This window comes from Equus caballus, chromosome 30, assembly GCF_041296265.1.
Source record: "Equus caballus isolate H_3958 breed thoroughbred chromosome 30, TB-T2T, whole genome shotgun sequence".
Taxonomy (NCBI): domain Eukaryota; kingdom Metazoa; phylum Chordata; class Mammalia; order Perissodactyla; family Equidae; genus Equus; species Equus caballus.
This window is the reverse complement of record NC_091713.1, coordinates 38,278,950-38,298,324: the sequence shown is the minus strand read 5'-3', so window position 1 is coordinate 38,298,324 and position 19,375 is coordinate 38,278,950. Positions and strand designations below refer to the sequence as shown.

The 19,375-nt window shown below is 54.3% G+C and overlaps 1 long non-coding RNA gene and 1 pseudogene across 3 annotated transcripts in view; one reads left to right on the top strand and one right to left on the bottom strand.

Annotated features, from left to right (window-relative positions):
- The window catches only part of LOC111771333 (uncharacterized), a 36,423-nt gene extending 34,809 nt beyond the window's left edge, over nucleotides 1-1,614 (bottom strand). Inside the window, exon 1 of one of the 3 annotated variants that reach the window (XR_011434259.1) lies at nucleotides 1,191-1,614. This is a non-coding gene — a long non-coding RNA (uncharacterized lncRNA). Of the gene's footprint in view, nucleotides 1-1,136 lie in introns of all 3 variants that reach the window. The other 2 variants (XR_011434260.1, XR_011434261.1) reach the window with 2 other exon arrangements.
- Nucleotides 1,615-1,738: 124 nt separating this feature from the next.
- Nucleotides 1,739-8,014, top strand: TUBA5P (tubulin alpha 5, pseudogene; annotated as a pseudogene).
- The last annotated feature ends 11,361 nt before the right edge of the window (nucleotides 8,015-19,375 follow it).

Sequence of the window (19,375 nt, the reverse complement as noted above, 5' to 3'; positions counted from 1 at the left end):
ATGTGGGACGCTGCCTCAGCATGGCTTGATGAGCAGTGCCATGTCCACGCCCAGGATTCGAACCAACGAAACACTGGGCCGCCCGCAGCGGAGCACGGGAACTTAACCACTCGGCCACAGGGCCAGCACCCCTTTTTTTGTTGTTTGTTTGGGGGTTTTTTGTTTTTGTTTTTTTTTTTGAGGAAGATAGCCCTCAGCTAACTACTGCCAGTCCTCCTCTTTTTGCTGAGGAAGCCTGGCCCTGAGCTAACATCCGTGCCCATCTTCCTCTACTTTATATGTGGGACACCTACCACAGCATGGCTGCCAAGCGGTGCCACGTCCGCACCCGGGATCCGAACCAGCAAACCCCGGGCCGCCGAGAAGCGCAACATGCGAACTTAACCGCTATGCCACTGGGCCGGCCCCTCAGGTGCCAATCTTTGAAAAAAAAAAAGAAGAAGAAGAAGAAAGTCACCACAGCTGCAGACTTTCCTAAGGCAACAATTCAAGTCTCCAAGTCTGACCCACATAAACTGGGTGCAGACATCTTTCCCCTGGGAAGTGAGACTAGGAAGTGACAGATGCTTTGGGTTCCTCTGGAATGTGCTGGTCAAATATTAAGGGTAATCTTTGTGGGGTATGCAATCATTTGATAAAACCCAACGCCAGGGCCTGCCTGGTGGTGTAGTGGTTCAGTGTGAATGGTCTGCTTTGGCTGCCCAGGATTCGGGGGTTCAGATCCCAGGCGTGGACCTACACACCACTCATCAAGCATGCTGTGGCAGTGGCCCACATACAAAATAGAGGAAGACTAGCACAGATGATAGCTCAGGGACAATCTTCCTCCCCCAAAAAATTTTAAAAAACTAAAACCAAAAAAAACCCACAAACACCAATTAACCCTCCCAAACTAGGAAATGGGCTAATTTGTTACACTTAGTTTCATAGAAGTAAAACCTCATCTCAGACAGCTAACAAACAGCCTGGGGAGAGGGCAAATGTGTGCATGCCCTTTAGCATGGAAAAACACAAGCCACCACTGGAAAAAAATATATACACAAGTAACATGTACATACTGCCTAAAATGCTACTGTGATCACATCACTGCTCCGACAAAAACCCTCAGGGACGCCCAGCACAGCCAGCGGAATTACCTGCAAACTCTTCAGAGTAACATTCAAGGCCCCACGCTGCTTCCCCATCCTCACCCCACAAGTCGTCTCCAGCCTGCGTCAGCCAGCCTGGGCCCCGGCTCTTGCGGCAATCTGCCACCCGAACTGGATGTGCTGCCCCCGGCAGAGAGGGGGTAGACTCAGTCGGCCGCACCTGCAGCGCCTCGCCCATTTCGTCCCGGCACCTGGCTCTCCTCACAGCATCCTTCCTTCTCAGGCGCTTGCCGAGCTCCTCTGCGCCGCCCGCCCGGGTTTACGCACTTTCGAACCAAGTCCGCGGTGTTGCGGGTGTAGAGACCTAAGACAAATGGTGTCTCCCCAAAAGCTTCAGCCTCTCAGAGGCAGCACGCGCCCCGACAGAGTAGAAGACGGCCTGGCGGGAGGGGAGGACCCGCGCGCGTCCCCGAGGCTTTCGCCCGGGGTGGTATTACCAACTCCCCACAGCCTGGCCGCCCAGCGCGGGGCGGGGAGGGGCTCGGGGGGCCTGGACCAGTGAGAGGACGCGGAGGGCGGTCCCTCGGCCGGGCCCAGAGGGAGCCCCGCTGGGAGGCGTGGCCAGCAGCTCGGCGGGTATACTGCCGGCATCAGCAGCCGGCTCCGGGAGGGCTGGCGTTGCGGGAGGCCTTCCACCTGTCGGAGCGGCCATGGTGAGGTGGCGCTGGGGGCCCGAGGAGCCCACGGAGAGGGGGCTGCGCGGAAGGGCCGGGGGCGCGCAAGCACGGCTTTCCTGCGCCCCTTCTCTGCGAGAGGCGGGTGTGAGCTCGAATACTTCCGAGCTCCTGGCAGCGCGCGCTGGACAGAGGGACACACTGGACAGAGGTGCGCGCTGGACAGAGGCGCACACTGGACAGAGGGACACATTGGACAGAGGCGCACACTGGACAGAGGCGCTCGCTGGACAGAGGCATGTGGGGCACGGTCGGGGCGGCCGAGCCTCAGCCCAGCTGGGGAGCGCCCTGCGTCCGGGACCAAGAGGCGCCCACGCAGGACGCGGCACCTGGGATGGTTAGGAAATCAGGCAGGTTTCTCCACTTGATTGGTTTTCTCTGGTTCCTGCCCCCGAAGACCTAGGCTTAGCCCACTTTGTTCTCAAGCCCTGAATAAATGAAAAGACACTAAGAGCCTGGAGGTAGTTTGGCTTAAAGTGTGGTAAGGCCTGGAAGGGGAACCCAGTCCTCTGGGTTTCAGTCCAGGTCACGCTTGCACTGCTAGGCTTCAGCCTCCAAGGAGGAAGGATAAAGGGTGCTCCCAGGGAAGGTTCTTCTAGCCCCCACCTCCCTCCTCACACCAGTCCCTGCTCTGCTTCTGCCAACAGCGTGAGTGTCTTTCCATCCACGTGGGCCAGGCTGGGGCGCAGATGGGCAATGCCTGCTGGGAGCTCTACTGCCTGGAGCACAGCATCCAGCCGGATGGCATCATGCTCAGTGGCCAGGCGCTGGGGGGCAGCGAGGACAACTTCAGCACCTTTTTTAGTGAAACATGGGCTGGCGAGTGTGTTCCCCGGGCTGTCTTTGTAGACTTGGAGCCAACTGCGATAGGTGAGTGGGTGGTGGTGGGGTTCCCTACCCCCAGCCCCAAAGTCAGTGGGAAGCTTTGCTTAGGGGAAGAGCTCCTGGAATGTGGGCAATCCCCTGCTAGAAACAACCCTGCCAACTGTGGCTTTTGTCCAGACTCTCTTCAAGGGGAGACCCTGGGGTCTTCCTGTGCTGAGGGGGAGATTAGTCAAACAACTCTGCCCAGAAACTGCCAGATTTTTGAGTCAGGCGTCAGACCTGGAATGAAAGACTGCAGAAAAGAGTGGATATAAAAGCAAAAACTTTAAACTTCCTTTTCCCTATCCTCAGACTCTTGAGGAAAACGTTACCTAAGGAACTGGGGCCCCCAGCTCAGCCTTACCTGCAGTGGGCACCCTGAGAGGATGTAGACTTGTGTCAACCTGGCTGTTGCTGGCTCCCAGGGTGGGCGAAGGTGGGGGGGACCTCTCTGCTTCCAAATCTCCTCAGTTTCCTGTTCCTGAAAACTTTACACGCCACCCCCCCCCCCCCCCCATCTTTTGAGGACATTTTTGTAGCTGTGGACGAGCGTTTTCTACATTAGTGAATGTTCTGATCCCAGTGAAAAGTCAGGTGAGATTCCCACAAACACCTCTCAGCTTCTCACCAAGCAGAGCGAAGTGGCTACGGTAAGAGGAAAGGAAAGGATTACTAAAGGGCCCTGGCTTCCCCACCCAGGCCCGGTTAGGACTGGGCTTCAGACGGCGCCTCTGGAATGCAGGGCCCCCTCAGCCCTGTGTGCGCTTCCACCCAGGGGTGCTTAGCAGCCTAGGTCCTGGCACCTGCGTCTTCGTGGGGAGGAGACCAGCGTCTCACCTTTGCCCTCTTTCTTCCCCTCGAGATGCCGTGAGAACTGGTACTCACAGGTGGCTCTTCCACCCGGAGCAGCTGATATCTGGCAAGGAAGATGCTGCCAACAACTATGCCCGAGGCCACTACTCTGTGGGGAAGGAGATCATTGACGTGGTGCTGGAGCAAGTCCGAACACTGGTGAGTGGACGAGTGTCCTCAGTGCCTGCAGGAGATCAGTGCGTCCTTGACCTCCTTCCCTGGCCTGGGAGGCTGGACCTTCGTGGAGGAAAGGGAAACCGAAGGCCTGTGGCTGAGGCCGGGGCTGATGGTGTCCCCGGGGTTCCTCCGGCCTGTCTGTCCACCAGGCTTCCTCTAGGGGGAGCTGTGTGTCCTGGGGGTGGGTCTAGGGTTAGAAGCCTAACTAACCTGCTCTGAGTCTGCCCTGAGTCTGTGAACTTGGCCTTCTCCCTGCTGGGTCCTCACTGTGCTGGGCCTGCTAGTCTGAGCCAAGCCTCCTCTGAGCCTTGGTCCATCTCCAGCCCCAGCAGGTGGGAGGAAGCTGCCTCTGCGACTCCGGGCTCCTATAGCTCTTAGGCTCCAGTGGGAGAGGCTCCTGCATAGCCCAGTTTCCCCATCCCTTGCCTGAGGCGCTGAGAACCAGGAGGGAGGCCAGCGAGGAGCAGCCAGCACTTGGGCACTGGTGCTCTAGAGGGAGTGTGCAGACGTACTCTCTGCTGCTCAGTGGAGACCAAGGACTTGCGGGTGACCTGAGGAACGAACAGGAGTCTGTGAAAAGAAAACAAAGCACCCCTAGGCTTAGACTTTCTTTCTTTTAATGCTTTTTGGTGAGGAAGATTGGTCCTGAGCTAACATCTGTTGCCAGCCTTCTTTCTTTTTCCCTCCTCAAAGCCCCAGTGCACAGCTGTGTATCCTAGTTGTAGGTCATTCTAGTCCTTCTGTGTGGGACGCTGCCACAGCACGGCTTGATGAGCGACACGTAGATCTGCGCCCAGGATCTGAACCAGTGAACCCGTGGCCACTGAAGCAGAGAGGACGAACTTAATCACTCTGCCATGGGGCTGGCCCATTAGACTTTCTTAATAGGAAGTTTTGGGGGTTTTTTAGTTATCAATTTGCATAAAGCCTGCTTTGCTTTTTTAAAAATTTATTTTTGAGATATTGACAGGCAACATTATATTAGTTGCAGGTGTACAATGTCGTGATTCGGTACATGTATATATTGCGGATGAGTGGAAAACTTTTGTATTGTCCCTACCATGTGTCTGGCATAGAAGGATGCTTTTCTAGTCCGAGGAACAGCTACGTCAGAGTCACCGAGGGTGCTTGTGAAACCTGCAGTTCCTGGATTCCAGTCCGAGCTGGGGCCTCGGAATCTGTGTATTCAGCAGGGTACCACCACCACTGCTGCCCCCACTCCACTCTCCTGCAACTGGGGGCAAAGCTGCAAAACTGAGAGGGCCCCAATCTCTGACTATGAATCCTCCGTCCCACCTGACCCTCATCTCCCTGCCTCCCACCCCCCTTCACAGACTCGGCGCTGCCCTTCTGGGTCATCTTTCTCCCAAGAACAACAAGCCCTTGTAGGTATTGTCTTCTCGCCTCTATGGAGGTGCAGCAGAGGAGCATGAGAACTTTCCGGAGTGATGGAAATGTCTGTATCTTGATTGGTTTGGTGGCTTTATAGGTACATACACTTCCCATTCATTGTACCTGGAACAAAATGTATGCACTTAAGCATAAATCATGCTTCAAAGTGTTTTTGTAAATACAGGAGTGAATACAGCTGTACTTAGGTTACAGTAGCTTCCAGACGGACAAGTGTTGTCGGGAGAGGAGGGCCGGGCAGGGGATATGCCATCCGCATCCTTAGCAGTGTCATCTCCTACCCCAGGCAGACCAGTGCACCGGGCTGCAGGGCTTCCTCATCTTCAACAGCACCGGGGGTGGCACCGGCTCCAGCTTCACCTCCCCGCTCACGGAGCGGCTTTCTGTTGAATATGGCAAGAAGTCCAAATTGCAGTTTCCTATCTACCCAGCCCCCCCGAGTGTCCACAGCGGTTGGAGAGCCCTACAACTCTGTCCTGACCACTCACGCCACCATGGAGCACTTGAACTCTGTCTTCATAGTGGACAACGAGGCCATCTATGATATCTGCTGCCACAACCTGGACGTCAAGCGCCCGAACAACACCAACCTCACTGGCTCATCAGCCAGATTGTGTCCTCCATCACCGCCTCCCTGCGTTTTCACGGGGCCCTCAACGTGGACCTCACTGAGTTCCAGACCAGTCTGGTGCCCTTCCCTCGTGTCCACTTTCCCTTGGTGACCTACGCACCGGTCATCTCAGCCGAGAAGGCCTGCCGCGAGCAACATTCAGTGACGGAGATCACCAACGCCTGCTTTGAACCCAGCAATCAGATGGTCAAGTGTGACCCTCGCTGTGGCAGGTACATGGCCTGCTGCCTGCTCTACCGTGGCGATGTGGTGCCCAAGGACGTGAACGCCGCCATTACCGCCATCAAGACCAAGCACACCGTCCAGTTTGTGAACTGGTGTCCCACAGGTTTCAAGGCAAGTTGGGGGTAGAGGGAGGATTAGCATGTGGCCTGTGTACCCACTGGGAGGAGAGATTCCTGTGGAGCTTCAGGCATGAAAGAAAGTGTGCTCGGGCTGGGGCAAGTCGGGTCCTTCACAGTGTTCAAGACTGTCTTCAACTAATAGGTCTCAACCTGTCTAGACCCCAGGCCTTTGGCCTGTGAGCCAGGGCCGAGTCTATTGGAAAGCTTTCCTTGGTGAAAGGAAGAGCATGTTTTGTCTCTTAGCCTGGCAAATAGGCATTTCCTCTGCTTCTGGTCATTTGGGGGCCTTGCCCTCATCATTCACATGTGCAGGACAAACCCACTTATTATGGCTCCTGCCCAGCAGGAAGTGCTTTTGGAAGCACAGAAAGGCCTACATTCAAATACTGAGCAAGATACGGCTCAGAAAGAAGGGCTGTGAATGCAGCTCTTCCTTTAGAAGTCATGGGGAAGAGCTTGTTGAAGCCCCATCCCCTTACCAGTTCACATTACCAGAGGGTCCTTTAAGTTTTATGGCTTTTGTTCCAGGGTGAGACTGGAAAGATTAAAGGTGACAGACGTGGCATTTAAAGAAACATATACAGCTTTCCTGTTACATACAGCCCTGTGACACTGCGTGGACAGGACCTCAACGGGAGGGGAGGCAGGGCCCCTGGCCACAAGATATTAGCCACTTGCTAGTAGTGGCGAGTTGTCCTGTAGCCCAGAACCAAACACAGGTCGGATGTGTGGGAGGCTCCATGTTAGGAAAGGTTTAGCTGCTCAAAGGAAGAGCAGGCTGCCTTCAGGAAGTGTTAAGGGGAAGGTGACTATTTTTTTCTTAAACGCTGAATGTGAAACGTATTTATGTATTCTGAATAGAGCGAAATTTAAAGTAGGTTAAGTTTAGATCCAATTGGATACTTTCACAAGGTTTTATATTTTTTAAACTATTAATGTTCTAAACTACAGGAAAGTGGGGAGACTAGTACAATTGTTTGACACCACAAACCCACTGCCGGGAGTCAACATCAAACTCTGTTTCCTTTATTTTCGCTTGACTGACCCATTTGAGCTCACTTATAGCTATTATATAACACAGAAATCCATTTTTGTGCCTAGCAGAATTAATAACTTCCCCAAAATAAGAGTACCTAGTAGTATTCAAACTTTCCCAGTTGCAACAAATGTTTTTTATAGTCAGTTTTTCAAAATCAGGGTATAATCAAGGATGAGGCGTTATATTTGTCTCTTGCATCTTTTAATGTAAAACCATTCACCCTTTTGCTGGATTGTGACTTTGAAGGGACTAGTCTCATTGTGTTGACTGTCCCACATCCCGGATTGGTCTGTTTCCTTGTGGTGGTGACCTCGTTCCTCCATCCCCGTGTTTCTGGCGGACTGGCAAGTGTCAAACACAGGCCATGCCCCTCACCAGTTATGGGGAGCCTCGTGCAGACCCTTCCAGGGAGCACAGGACCGGCTGCTTACATTACTAGCTGTTGCTTCTTAGGTTGGCATCAACTCCAGGCCCCCCACAGTGGTGCCTGGGGGAGACCTGGCCGAGGGGCGGCAGGCGGTCTGCATGCTGAGTAGCTCAACAGCCGTCGCCGAGGCCTGGGCCCGCCTCCACCACAAGTTCGACTTCATGTACGCCAAGCCGACGTTCGTTCACTGGTATGTGGGCGAGGGCATGGAAGAGGCGGAGTTCTCCGAGGCCCGAGAGGACCTGGCTGTTTTGGAAAAGGATTATGAAGAAGTGGATGCAGAGTGTTTACATGGTGAGGACGAGAGTGAGGAGTTCTAGGGGTTCCTGGAACCGGCCCCACCCTTTCTCTCTCCCCAGTTTTGTATTTCTCATTCCACTGTTTCCCTGACCCTGCAAATACAAGTGGTTTTGCAAGTGACGTGGAGCCCAGACCAGGCAGTGGGCCTTCTCCAACCTTGCCAACTTTCTAGTCGTTCTTCTAAGTTCAGGGCTGGGGTGGCCTCCTCCAGTGATTCCCGCAGGGGATGAGGGGTTGACATGGCTATCTTGTGTGAGCAGACCACCCTGTCAACCATTCAGGGGCTTGGGACCTGGGCTGAGGGGCTCTGAATTCATGTGGAGTTCCCTATGGACCCCCTTATCAGCAGCCCGTCTCCAGAACAGGCAGCCCTCCTAGTGGTCCTGTGAAAGCTTCGGGAAGTTTCTCTGCCCCTAACATTCTGGGAAGAAACCCTGTCTCAGTTTCCATGCCAGGGCAGCATCAGGCATTTTTACCTGTCCCCCCTCCTCACGGCCAACAGAGGGCAGTGCATGTTGAAGCCGCGTGAATTCACAGACCAGGTAGCTGCTGCCATCTCACAACTGAGGGCTCTACCCGGAGGCCTTATAAAGGCACAGGGTCCCAGAACCAGGATTGCAAAAGACAGGGGTCTTTAGCCTGGGGCTATGAACATCTGAAATAGTTTTTAAAGTGCCTATGAGCCTTTTAGGCAAGAAGATCTGTATCTTTTATTCTCAAAGGCGTCCCTGATGAGAAAGTAACCATTGTGCTAGGATCTGGCCACACCTGGTCATAGATAAGTGTAGTAGCCAGTGAAAGGGCTGAACTGGATGCCCCTTCTGGCACCGCCCAGTCCAAGGAGGCTTCTCCTCCAGGTGCTTGAAAAGCCCCCTCATGGGGGCCAGCCCGTGGCCGAGTGGTTAAGTTCGCGCACTCTGCTTCGGCGGCCTGGGGTTTCGCCAGTTCGGATCCTGGGTGCGGACATGGCACAGCTCAAGCCATGCTGAGGCTGCATCCCACGTGCCACAACTAGAAGGACCCACCACTAAAAAAAATATGCAACTATGTACCAGGGGGCTTTGGGGGGAAAAAGGAAAAAATAAAATCTTTAAAAGAAAAAAAAAAAGAAACCCCCCTCGGCCGGGTGGGAGTGGCAGGCGTGTGCTCTCTGAAGAGGTGAGAGAGCTTTATGGTCAGGCCTTGCCCCTAGCAAGACTCTTGAGCAGAACCCAGCCCAGCACCTCGTCCCCCACCCGAGGGCAGGCCCTCTGCTCTTTTTTAAGCACCAGCGAAACTTGGGGCTGCCTGGAAATGTCACCAACGGCCTTGGTTTGGGTTCAGAGGACTAGTTATTAGTGTAAACCCAGGAACCGATCCCCAGTATCTGTGAGCCCTGCTTGATGGGTCCCTGGGAGACATTTGCTTACAGCACGGTGCCCAGGTCCACAGACTTTGACCCTGCTGTGGAGCCACCTGCACTTAATGGGCTGTGGGCCTGTGCCGTGTCAATCCCCAGGTGACCGGTCTCTCTCTGCTTTCCTGTCTTCCTCTACCATTACAATTCTTTTTTTTTTTAATTTTTTTTTTTAAGATTTTGTTTTTCCTTTTTCTCCCCAAAGTCCCCCAGTACATAGTTGTGTAATTTCAGTTGTGGGTCCTTCCAGTTGTGGCATGCGGGACGCCACCTCAGTGTGACCCAATGAGCAGTACCATGTCCATGCCCAGGATTTGAACCAGCGAAACCCTGGGCTGCCGCAGTGGAGCACACGAACTTAACCACTTGGCCATGGGGCCGGCCCCTCTATTTTTTTTCTTTAAAGATTGGCACCTGAGCTAACAACTGTTGCCAAATCTTTTTTTTTTTTTTCCTTTTTCTCCCCAAATCCTGCCAGTACATAGTTGCATATTTTTTGTTTTCAGTCCTACTAGTTGTGGTATGTGGGACACCGCCTCAACGTGGCCTGACTAGCGGTGCCATGTCCACGCCCAGGATCCAAACCGGCAAAACCCTGGGGTGCTGAAGCGGAGTGTGCGAACTTAACCACTCGGCCATGGGGCCGGCCCCCCATCCAATTCTGAGCAGAGAGGTCTGACAGTCCAGCTTGGCTTCCTCTCTCTTCCCTCAGCCCTTATAGTCCCAAGAAGACAGGCCCTCAGCCTTCCTTATTGGTTTGTCTTCATTCCTTAGAAGCCCAGCTCTGACACCGGTGTGTGTCAGACACCTGCACCCCTTTCTTCCATCTTAAGCAACACAAGTCTCCTTTGTTAGAGCTGTTGACTTTCTACCTCAGAGTCTTGTTCTCCAAAGCTGTTCCTGGCTCCTCTAGCACTCAGTTTAGAGGGCAGTGAAGGCAGAGTAGGCAAGGAAGGAGGTTAGGAAACTGCCCAGGGCCTACTCGAGGATGCGGATCTGATGGTGTTCAGCAAGTGCGTCTAGCCTGCTCTGCTGGTATCGTCACCAGAAGCCAGTACTGACGCTGTCTTTCCTCTCTTCCTCTCTCTGCTTTCTCCCTTGCTGGACACGTGGGTTTGTACATATTAGCAGCCTTCCTCTGTTAGTTCTAGCCACAGGTTGGAGAGACCACCCCTCCCCCTGCAGGCGCCCAGACGGCGGGAAAGCAAATGGCCACTGAGGGTTGGACACCTGTGATTAGAAACCAGGTAGGGTGACTCAGTCACAATGGGTGGAGCAAGCGAGATAATTTATTTGGGTAAACGCACAGCTGCCATTACCTTCTCTCGTGGCCCTAAACTGGAATAGATGTAGGTCATATTCTCTTTTCCCACCCCTCATCCTCTTTTTCTTTCTTTCTTTCTTTCTTTTTTTTTTTGAGGAACATTAGCCCTGAGCTAACATCTGCTGCCAATCCTCCTCTTTTTGCTGAGGAAGACTGGCCCTGAGCTAACATCTGTGCCCATCTTCCTCTACTTTATATGTGGGATGCCTACCACAGCATGGTTTGCCAAGCAGTGCCGGGTCTGCACCCAGGATCAGAACTGGCGAACCGTGGGCTGCTGAAGGGGGACTTAACCACTGTGCCACCAGGCCGACCCCTCTTTCTTTTTCTTGTGCTTGAGGATGAATGGCCCTGAGCTAACATCTATGCCAATCTTCCTCTAATTTGTATGTGGGTCACTGCCACAGCATGGCTGATGAGTGGTGTAGGTCCACGCCTGGGATCCAAACCCAAAAACCCAGGCTGCCAAAGTGGAGTGTGCCAAACTTAACCACTACGCTACGGGGCCAGCCACCACCCGCCCCCCCCCCCCCCCCCCCCCCCCCCCCCCCCCCCCCCGTTTTTTGGTATTTTTGAAATAAGCAGGAAAAATCTTGGTTAAATCTGTGCCTGGAATCAATACCCCCCAACACCCACCTCCAAGCCCCAGAAAGTGCCCAGTCCCTGGGTCCCCAGGGAGAATCTTTCACACTCTGGAGCCCTTGGTGGGGTGATGATGGAGAAAAAGAGTAATTCTTGCCCTGGGAGCCGTGGTCTGAAACTAGAGACACTTAGTCTTAACAAGTGCTCCACTTAAGCGTGAGCATCGAGTGAGCCTTCCTCTTGCTGGGCAGGGATTTCCTCGAAGATGTTGCTGGAGCTGCCCCTGATGGACTCTGCTCCTCGCCGCAGCCAGGTCTGAACCCAGATGACTTCCTGCAGGCACCACCATCTTCCATCGGTAGCTGGCCTAGCACCCAGGAGCCCTGTGGGAAGCTGGCTCCGTGGGGTATTTGGAGAGCAAGGCGGTTATCCTGCCGGCGATCGGGACAGAAGACTGAAGGGAATTCACCTACGTAAGAGGGAGGACTAGAGCACCTCCAAAGCGTTAGAGGTTGAACAAGAAAAACTTCCCACCCTCCAAGAATGTCCAGATGGGACAGGAGGCCTTGACTGTTTCTTTTTCTGTGGTGCAGATTTCCACGAAGGCCTGGTTTGAGGGCTGGTTCCTCACCTACACCCTGAGCTGTACCTGGGGTCCCCAAAGGCTTTTAGATTTGACTGCTGCAGGGTGTAGACTTGTTTTCTGGTGGATGTGTTAACAGGTGTCAAGGATGGGATCCTGGGTCTAACTGCTCCTTTGTGAAGATTTTCAACCAGTCCTCCTATTCACACCTCTTCCCTGCGTCCCCACCTTCAGAACTTCCTCAGCCTTTTGGAACCATGACGTGAGTCATCCTGCTTCTTGTGGGCGCTGGGTGTTGTGCACCAGTTCTCCCACCTACAGTGAGGGACCTGTCTACTGTCTCTCTTTCTGTCTCCCCTCTTCCTTAAAGCTCAGTGGAATTGGGATGAGAAATGCTCATGGCATGCCTAGAGGACACAGGAAGGCCCAGCCCAACCAAGGGAGGCTCCCGGGACGATTGGCACCTGAGCCGAAGCTGAAGATGGGCCAGGGGACAGGGCAGGGTGTTGGAGGCAGAGACTGGCAGAGGAAAAGGGATGGAAAACAGGGACACAGTATATTCAGGTGACTTTGAGTCGTTTGTGCTGGAACTTGTGATGGAGGAAAGGGAAGCTAGAGAAAAAGGTGCAGGGCTGATTGACCTTGGTTTTGCTTTTCTGTCTCACATATTTATTGAGCACCTCCTGTGTGCTGTGGGTTATTCTGGATGCTATAGGGACTATAGGGAACCAATGGGGAACAGAGGAGTTTGAACTTTCTCCTGTATAAAATCATCAGTGACTTTCAAGTGCCAACATTCAGGGATAAGCTGTCCTTAAAGCAGTGGTTCTCACCTGGGGAGACGTTGGGAGATATTTCAGTTGTTACAACTGGAGGGGGTTCTGGCACGTCATGGGAAGAGACCAGGGATGCTGCTCAACACCCTACAAAGCACAAGACGGACCCCCACAACAAGTATTATCCTGCCTCGAAATGTCAGCTGTGCTGAGAGCGGAAAACCCGTGCCTTGAAGGATGACTCGCCTGTTGCAGGAAGGGAGACTCCGAGCACAGTGTCTCCAAGCTCAGGAGGGGACAGAGGCAGTGCAGCAGTCACAGTGGTGACGAATGCTTAGACCAGAGCAGTGGGACAGGGAAGGGCAGCACTCAGTGGCCGGCTGACACGGCCCATGGAGCGGAGACTTGCGGTGACCTTGGATCTCTGCCTCGGACCACCTGAGATGCTCTCCCTCCCGCGTTGTTCCATCTGCACTTGGGGACGAATTCAGCCTCAGACCTTGCATTAATCTTCCGGGCTGCCACAAGTACCACAAACTCGGAGCTTAAACAACAGAAGTCAATTTTCTCATAGTTCTGAGGGCGGGAAGTCCAAGGTCGAGGTGTCAGCAGCGTTGGTTTCTTCTGAGGCCACTCTCCGTGCTCATAGATGGCCGTCTTCTTCCTGTGTCTTCACAGGATGACATATAGATGGTCTCTCTGTGCCAGTCCGTGTCCTCATTTCCTCTTCTAAGAAGGATGCCAGGCATATAGGACCTGTCCGTATGACCTTATTTTATCTTAATTACCTTTTTAAAGGTTGTGTCTCCAAATACAGTCACATTCTGAGGTACTAGGGGGTAGGACTTCAACAGACAAATTTTGTAGGGGCATAGTTCAGCCCCTAACAGGTATGTGGAGCCTGAGGCCTGGGGCTGACTGGAGCACGCTGGGCACTGGGGCTGCTGCTCTGGAACCTTGGAAGTCAGGACTCCTGTCACTGGTGTATGGCAGTGGCTAGAGCTGAGGGCCAGGTGAGGTCACCTGTAGAGAATATGAAAGGACAGAGGAGACACCTCAGAGAGTGCTGCTGTCCATGGAGAGGAGAGACCGCCCCCCCCCAGCCCAAGAGACGAGAACCAGGGAGAGGATAGCCGTGGTGGGTGCGGGGTGGGTGGTTGGTGCTCAGTACTAGTCCGATGGGGTGGCGACAGCAGACAGACACTGGTACAGATACGTTTGTAGGCAGGAAGTTGGAATTCCTGGCTTCTATTTTTAAAGTAGAAGAATTCGTCTTTTATTAATTCACGTGAATGCCAGGAAATGGGTTAGGCACCATCCAAGACTTCCAATCTGGGGGAACGGGAAGAAGTGTCTAAGGGTAGGGAGCCTGACAGGCACCCTTGGGGTCCCAGTGAATCGGAGAATGGTCATCGGCCCACCAAGCAGCATGCACCGCCCCCCCCCCACCCTGGTCCCCAGGGCCCAGGACCCTCGACACAGCCACCACCAGGGTCCCCGGCATGAAGGCTGAACCCCACTGCCACCTGAGTCCACGCCTGCAAGGGGAGAAGCAGGGTAGGGAGAGGGAGAGACGTGAACAAACCAACATATACCGCGCTGCAGGAGGGTGGAAATGTGAGCGCAGTCCGGAAACGGCGGACAGTCTGGTGGGCTTCTGATGGAGATGGTGGGGAGCCGAGCAGGAGCAGACCCGGAAGGGAGGAGGCACAGGGCCAGCGTCCCAGCTTGGAACCACGCTGGCTTCCCCGTGCTGGGGCTGAGGCGCCAGGCAGAGTGGGGAGAAAAGGGAAAGCTACATGGGAGCGGCTGTGTTCTCCCCGCCCAACAGAGGGCCCCGAGAGAACGCCCTAGTGCGGGAAGGACCTAGTGCGTGAGCCTTCACAGCAGGGTCTGTGTTCTGGTCTCATCCCACATAGTGCTGGTCCCCAGTGCAGGCAGGGTACTGAGCTAGGTGGAAGGACTCAGGTGTGAGAAGGGAAGGCAGGGACTGGAGTGCCCAGTTATGGGCAGAGAAAGACGGTGACTGCCGAAGACCTCAGAAGTCCAGAGTTAGGGTTCCAGGGATGGTTCTAGACGTTGGTGGTTCCTGTGTCCCTGGCACCCTCCTCCCCACTCCACAATGACGTGGCTCGTTCTCATTGCCCAGGGAGAGAAGGAACAGAGTTAGAAACAAAATTGGTGACAGGGTTTGGGGCTAGACTCAAGCTGAGACTGCCTCTGCCCTTTCCTGGGGCCTTCTGGCCGCCCTGAGGAGCAGGTGGGGGCTGCTGACACTGGCTTGCCATGGACTTGAACCCTGCTCAGAAGGACCTGGCAGGGCCAGGCTGAGGGGCAGCGTGGGATCCCTCATTGGCAGGAGGAACAAGGAAGCCTGCCATGGGCACCCACGTCCTCTCCCCTCCTCCGCTTGGTCTTTGGTCGTCGGGAAGAAAGACAATGCAGTGAGGCTGGCTGGAAAGAGGGATGACCCAGCTCTCACTTGGAAGTGATTCCCTCCTCTGGACGCTCTTCTGTACATTGAGGGTGTTAAGGACACTCCGCGTGTCTCTATGGACAAGGACACAGAACCCAGGCAACCAGGAAGAAATGGGGGGATGTGGTCTGAGATGCAAGCACTTTTCCCACCCCTTCTTGCTGATCAGGAGTCTGGTTCTTCCATCAAGTCTGAGCAGGCTTCCAGCCTGGCCCCAGCAGGCTCCTCGGAAGGGTGTGGCTCGCCTTTTCTGGGAGGGGCTGCTTTCAGGCTATAAGAAAGGCAGCAGGTGCGGGGGCGGCCCCGTGGTGCAGTGGTTAAGTTCACATGTTCTGCTTCGGCGGCCCGGACTTCACCGGTCCAGATCCCAGGTGCCAACCTACACACGGCTTATCAAGCCATACTGTGGCAGGCGTCCCACATATAAAGTGGAGGAAGATGGGCACGGATGTTAGCTCAGGGCCAGTCTTCCTCAGCAAAAAAAAAGGCAACAGGCAAGTGTCACACAGGATTTCATACAGCAATGAGTCACGAGGAGGCAGCGGACCCTGGCCAGTGTGGTCATCCTGTTCCAGAGAGCAGCCTACCGGGGAACAGCCCTCATCCCTGAAGGCTGGGCCCGTTGGAGTGGATTTTATTAGCCCCGAGCACAAGTCAGGTCAAATGGCCAGTCCCATGCTCTGCAGAGGTGTGAGGGACACTGGAAATCCGTTCGGCGGGCTTGAAGAAGGATGGAGCAGCATGACTCACGATTGAGAGCACAGACTGAGGCCAGTTGCCTGGATTGGAAGGACAGCTTCGTGGCTTGGACATGAGACTGGGCTTCAGTGTCCTCATCTATAAACAAGACTAGAACAGAGCCTGCCTCGTGGGGTTGTCGTGAGGCTGCGACGCACGGCGCTGAGAACAGTGCCTGGGACATTCAGGTGCTTGTGTTAGTGGAATCCGTGTGGGCGCCAGCATAACGCCCGGGGCAGCATCTGAGCACTTTTCCCCCATCCTGTTCTCTGTGGAAAACTGCTCCCTTCCTATTCCTACTTCTCTGTAGGCATAGCTCTTCCTCTCCCCCCACTGAAGCCCTTTTGAGGACACGTCCTCAGTGGTTAATTATTCCAATTTTCCCCTCTGCCAAGGCCCCTCACTGCTTGTACCCCCGCCCCGAGTTCCAGGGTTTGGAGCCCACACAATTGGCTCTGTGCGTCCCAGCGCTGGCCTCAGGCCCACCCACACAAAGCACCCCTCAGGACCCCTGCCCCCACCCCTGCTGGCGCCTGTTCCCAGCCAGAGCCTCCGCGCCGGCCCCGTGCTCTCAGAAGCGTTTAGGTGCGTCAGATGGTGCTGTTCACCACGTCCAGGCAGCGCTGTGTCCTAATTCCCAGCCACTCAGCCACGATGAGACCCAGATATCTTCACTGAGTGAAAGGCAGATGCTGGGCTCCTGCAGAAGGGCCTCCAACAGAAAGAGTCATGTTAATTGTGAAGGCCCTGCTGTTTGAGGCTCGTTGCAGTTATCTGCTGTATAAAACAAACCACCCCAAAATTGAGCAGCTTCAAACAAGCGCCATTTATTCACTCATGATTGTGTAATTGGGCAGAGCTGGGTGGTGGCGGTTCACCCCCACTCCCCCAGTGTGGGGTTGGCTGGGGCAACCCAAGAACCCAAGGTGGCCTCACTCACACATCTGATGCCTTAGCCAAGGTGACCGGAAGACTGGGGGTGACCTGGGCCTCCCTTTCTCTCTTCTGTCTCTCATCCTCCAGGGCCTTTCCTGCCAGCAGTGTAGGCAGACTTCTCTGCATAGTAGCCAGCTTCCAGAGAGTGGACATAGAAGTAGTGAGGATCCTGGGGGCCGGCCCCTTGGCCAAGTGATTAACTTTGCACCCTCCGCTTTGGCGGCCCAGAGTTTCACCGATTTGGATCATGGGCATGGGCCTAGCATCCCTCATCAGGCCACGCCAAGGCGTCATCCCACATAGCAGAGCCAGAGGGGCCTACAGCTAGAATTTACAACTATGTACTGTGGGGCTTTGGGGAAAAGAAGAAGAAAAAAAAGAAGATTGGCAACAGATATTAGCTCAGATGCCAATCTTTAAAAAGAGAAGAAAGAAAGAAAGAAGAAAGCTGTGAGGACTCTGGAGAGTCCCAAAATCATATGTGAAGCTCCACCCTCAGTTTCTCAGAATGTGACCTTCATTGGAAATACGGTCATTGCAGACGTAATCAATAAGATGAGGTCACACTGGAATTGGCTGGGCCCCTAATCCAAGGTGACTGACGTCCTTGTACAGGGAGAAATGTAGATGGACACAAGGACAGAGCCTAGGAAGATGAGCTATGCTGCCACAACTCCCAGGTGCTAGCAGGAGGCCTGGAACAGAGCCGTCCAGGGGAACAGCCCTGACAAGGCCTTCATCTCAGACTGCCAGGCCCCAGACCACGAGACAATAAATTCCTGCTGTTTTATTATTTTTTTTATTTTGTTTGTTTTTTTGAGGAAGATTAGCCCTGAGCTAACTACTGCCAGTCCTCCTCTTTTTGCTGAGGAACCCTGGCCCTGAGCTAACATCCGCGCCCATCTTCCTCTGCTTTATATGTGGGATGCCTACCACAGCATGGCTTGCCAAGCAGTGCCATGTCCACACCCGGGATCCGAACCAGCAAACCCCGGGACGCTGAGAAGCGGAGCGTGTGAACTTAACCGCTGCGCCACCGGGCCGGCCCAGTTCCTGCTGTTTGAAGCCACCCTGTTTGCGGCCCAGCAGATTCATACAGGAGGCAATCATTGCCACCTCTCGACAGGAAGGGTGATACACGTGTATAGGCATGGGGGCACTGCTGTGGCTCTTTGTAGTCCATCTGCTACGAGGCTGCTCACAAGCGGGCAGGACAAGGGAGAGGACGCACTAGAGAAGGGAAGGCAAAACCCAGTCCCAGCCCTGACTGCCAAGGGCTGATAGGCGGCCTCAGGGAGCTGCTTCCCAGACCACGAAAGGACGGGCTTAGATAAGATGCCCTTTTCGATTGTTTTCAACTTTAAAACTCGAGCCTGGATCAGAATCCCCGCAGGGCTTTTAATGCCCTCCCTGAGTCTCTGAGTCAGCAGGTCCAGGGTGGGGACTGAGAAGGTGCATTTCTTTTTTTTTTTTTTTGAGGAAGATCAGCCCTGAGCTAACTGCTGCCAATCCTCCTCTTTTTGCTGAGGAAGGCTGGCTCTGAGCTAACATCCGTGCCCATCTTCCTCCACTTTATACGTGGGACGCCTGCCACGCCTACCAAGCAGTGCCACGTCCACACCTGGGATCTGAACCAGTGAACCCCGGGCAGCCGAAGCGGAACATGCACACTTAACCGCTGGGCCACTGGGCCAGCCCCAGAAGGTGCATTTCTAACAGGTTCCCAGGAAGTGCTGAGGCCGCTGGTTGGAGAGCACACTGTGAGGGGCGCTGCCTGCACAGGAGAACCGCCCAGGCTCTCTCCTGGAGCCTCCTAGACTGGGTCTAGGCTGGAGTCCAAGCTCTGGTATTTTTTTAAAGACTCTTTAGGTGAAGCCAACTTGCAGCTGTTGAGAACCACTGCTCAAAGGGCCACAGACCTTTCAGGAAACAGTGCAATAAAACCATGTCAGGGTGTGCTTTTTAGAAAAAAGTTCCTCAATCTGACACATATGGCCCAAACAAAACATAGCTTTAAAAAAATTAAGAAAAAAAGTGTTCCCTAACTTCCTGAGGGGAGGGACTTTGACTGACCTGCAAGTCCCTCGCCTTCTCTTGAACACTGTAACTCCTTCTTGTCCGTCATCCCGGCACAGTCCCGCTGGCCGGAGAGAGCTGGGAGCTCCATCCTCAGAGGGAAGGAGAGGGGACCCCTCATGTTTCCACGTCCCTGCCTCAAACGTTAGCTGGTGCTTGCAGAGCTGAGTGACTTTAGGACACAAACCTCCCAGCTGCCTTCAATAACTCACTGAGGTTGGATCTAAACAACCTGAACCGGTGAGCACGTGCTGGGCCCCTGACTTGCACAGAGCGAGCCTGCGGTTAGGGAAGAGCTGGGGGCTCTAGAAGGAGCTCATGTGAGTCTGAATTTAACAGGGTGTGAGCAAGCCAGGGCTTAGCCCCTCTGTGCTTCAAAGACCTCAGATGTAGGGTAAAGTAGATGGCTTCTGTCGCGTTGAGCTGCACCGACTGAGGCACATGGGGTGCTTGGTGCAGCGTCAGGCGCATGGACAGTAATCTGTGGGCCTCCTGACTTCAACCGCCTTGTGGAGCGGTACCCCTGTCTTTCAGATCAGGAAACTGGTGCACGGTGCACGAGCTGACTTGTCCTAAGAGCTGGGACAGGGCACGGCTGCACCTGGACTTGAGCCTTTGATGA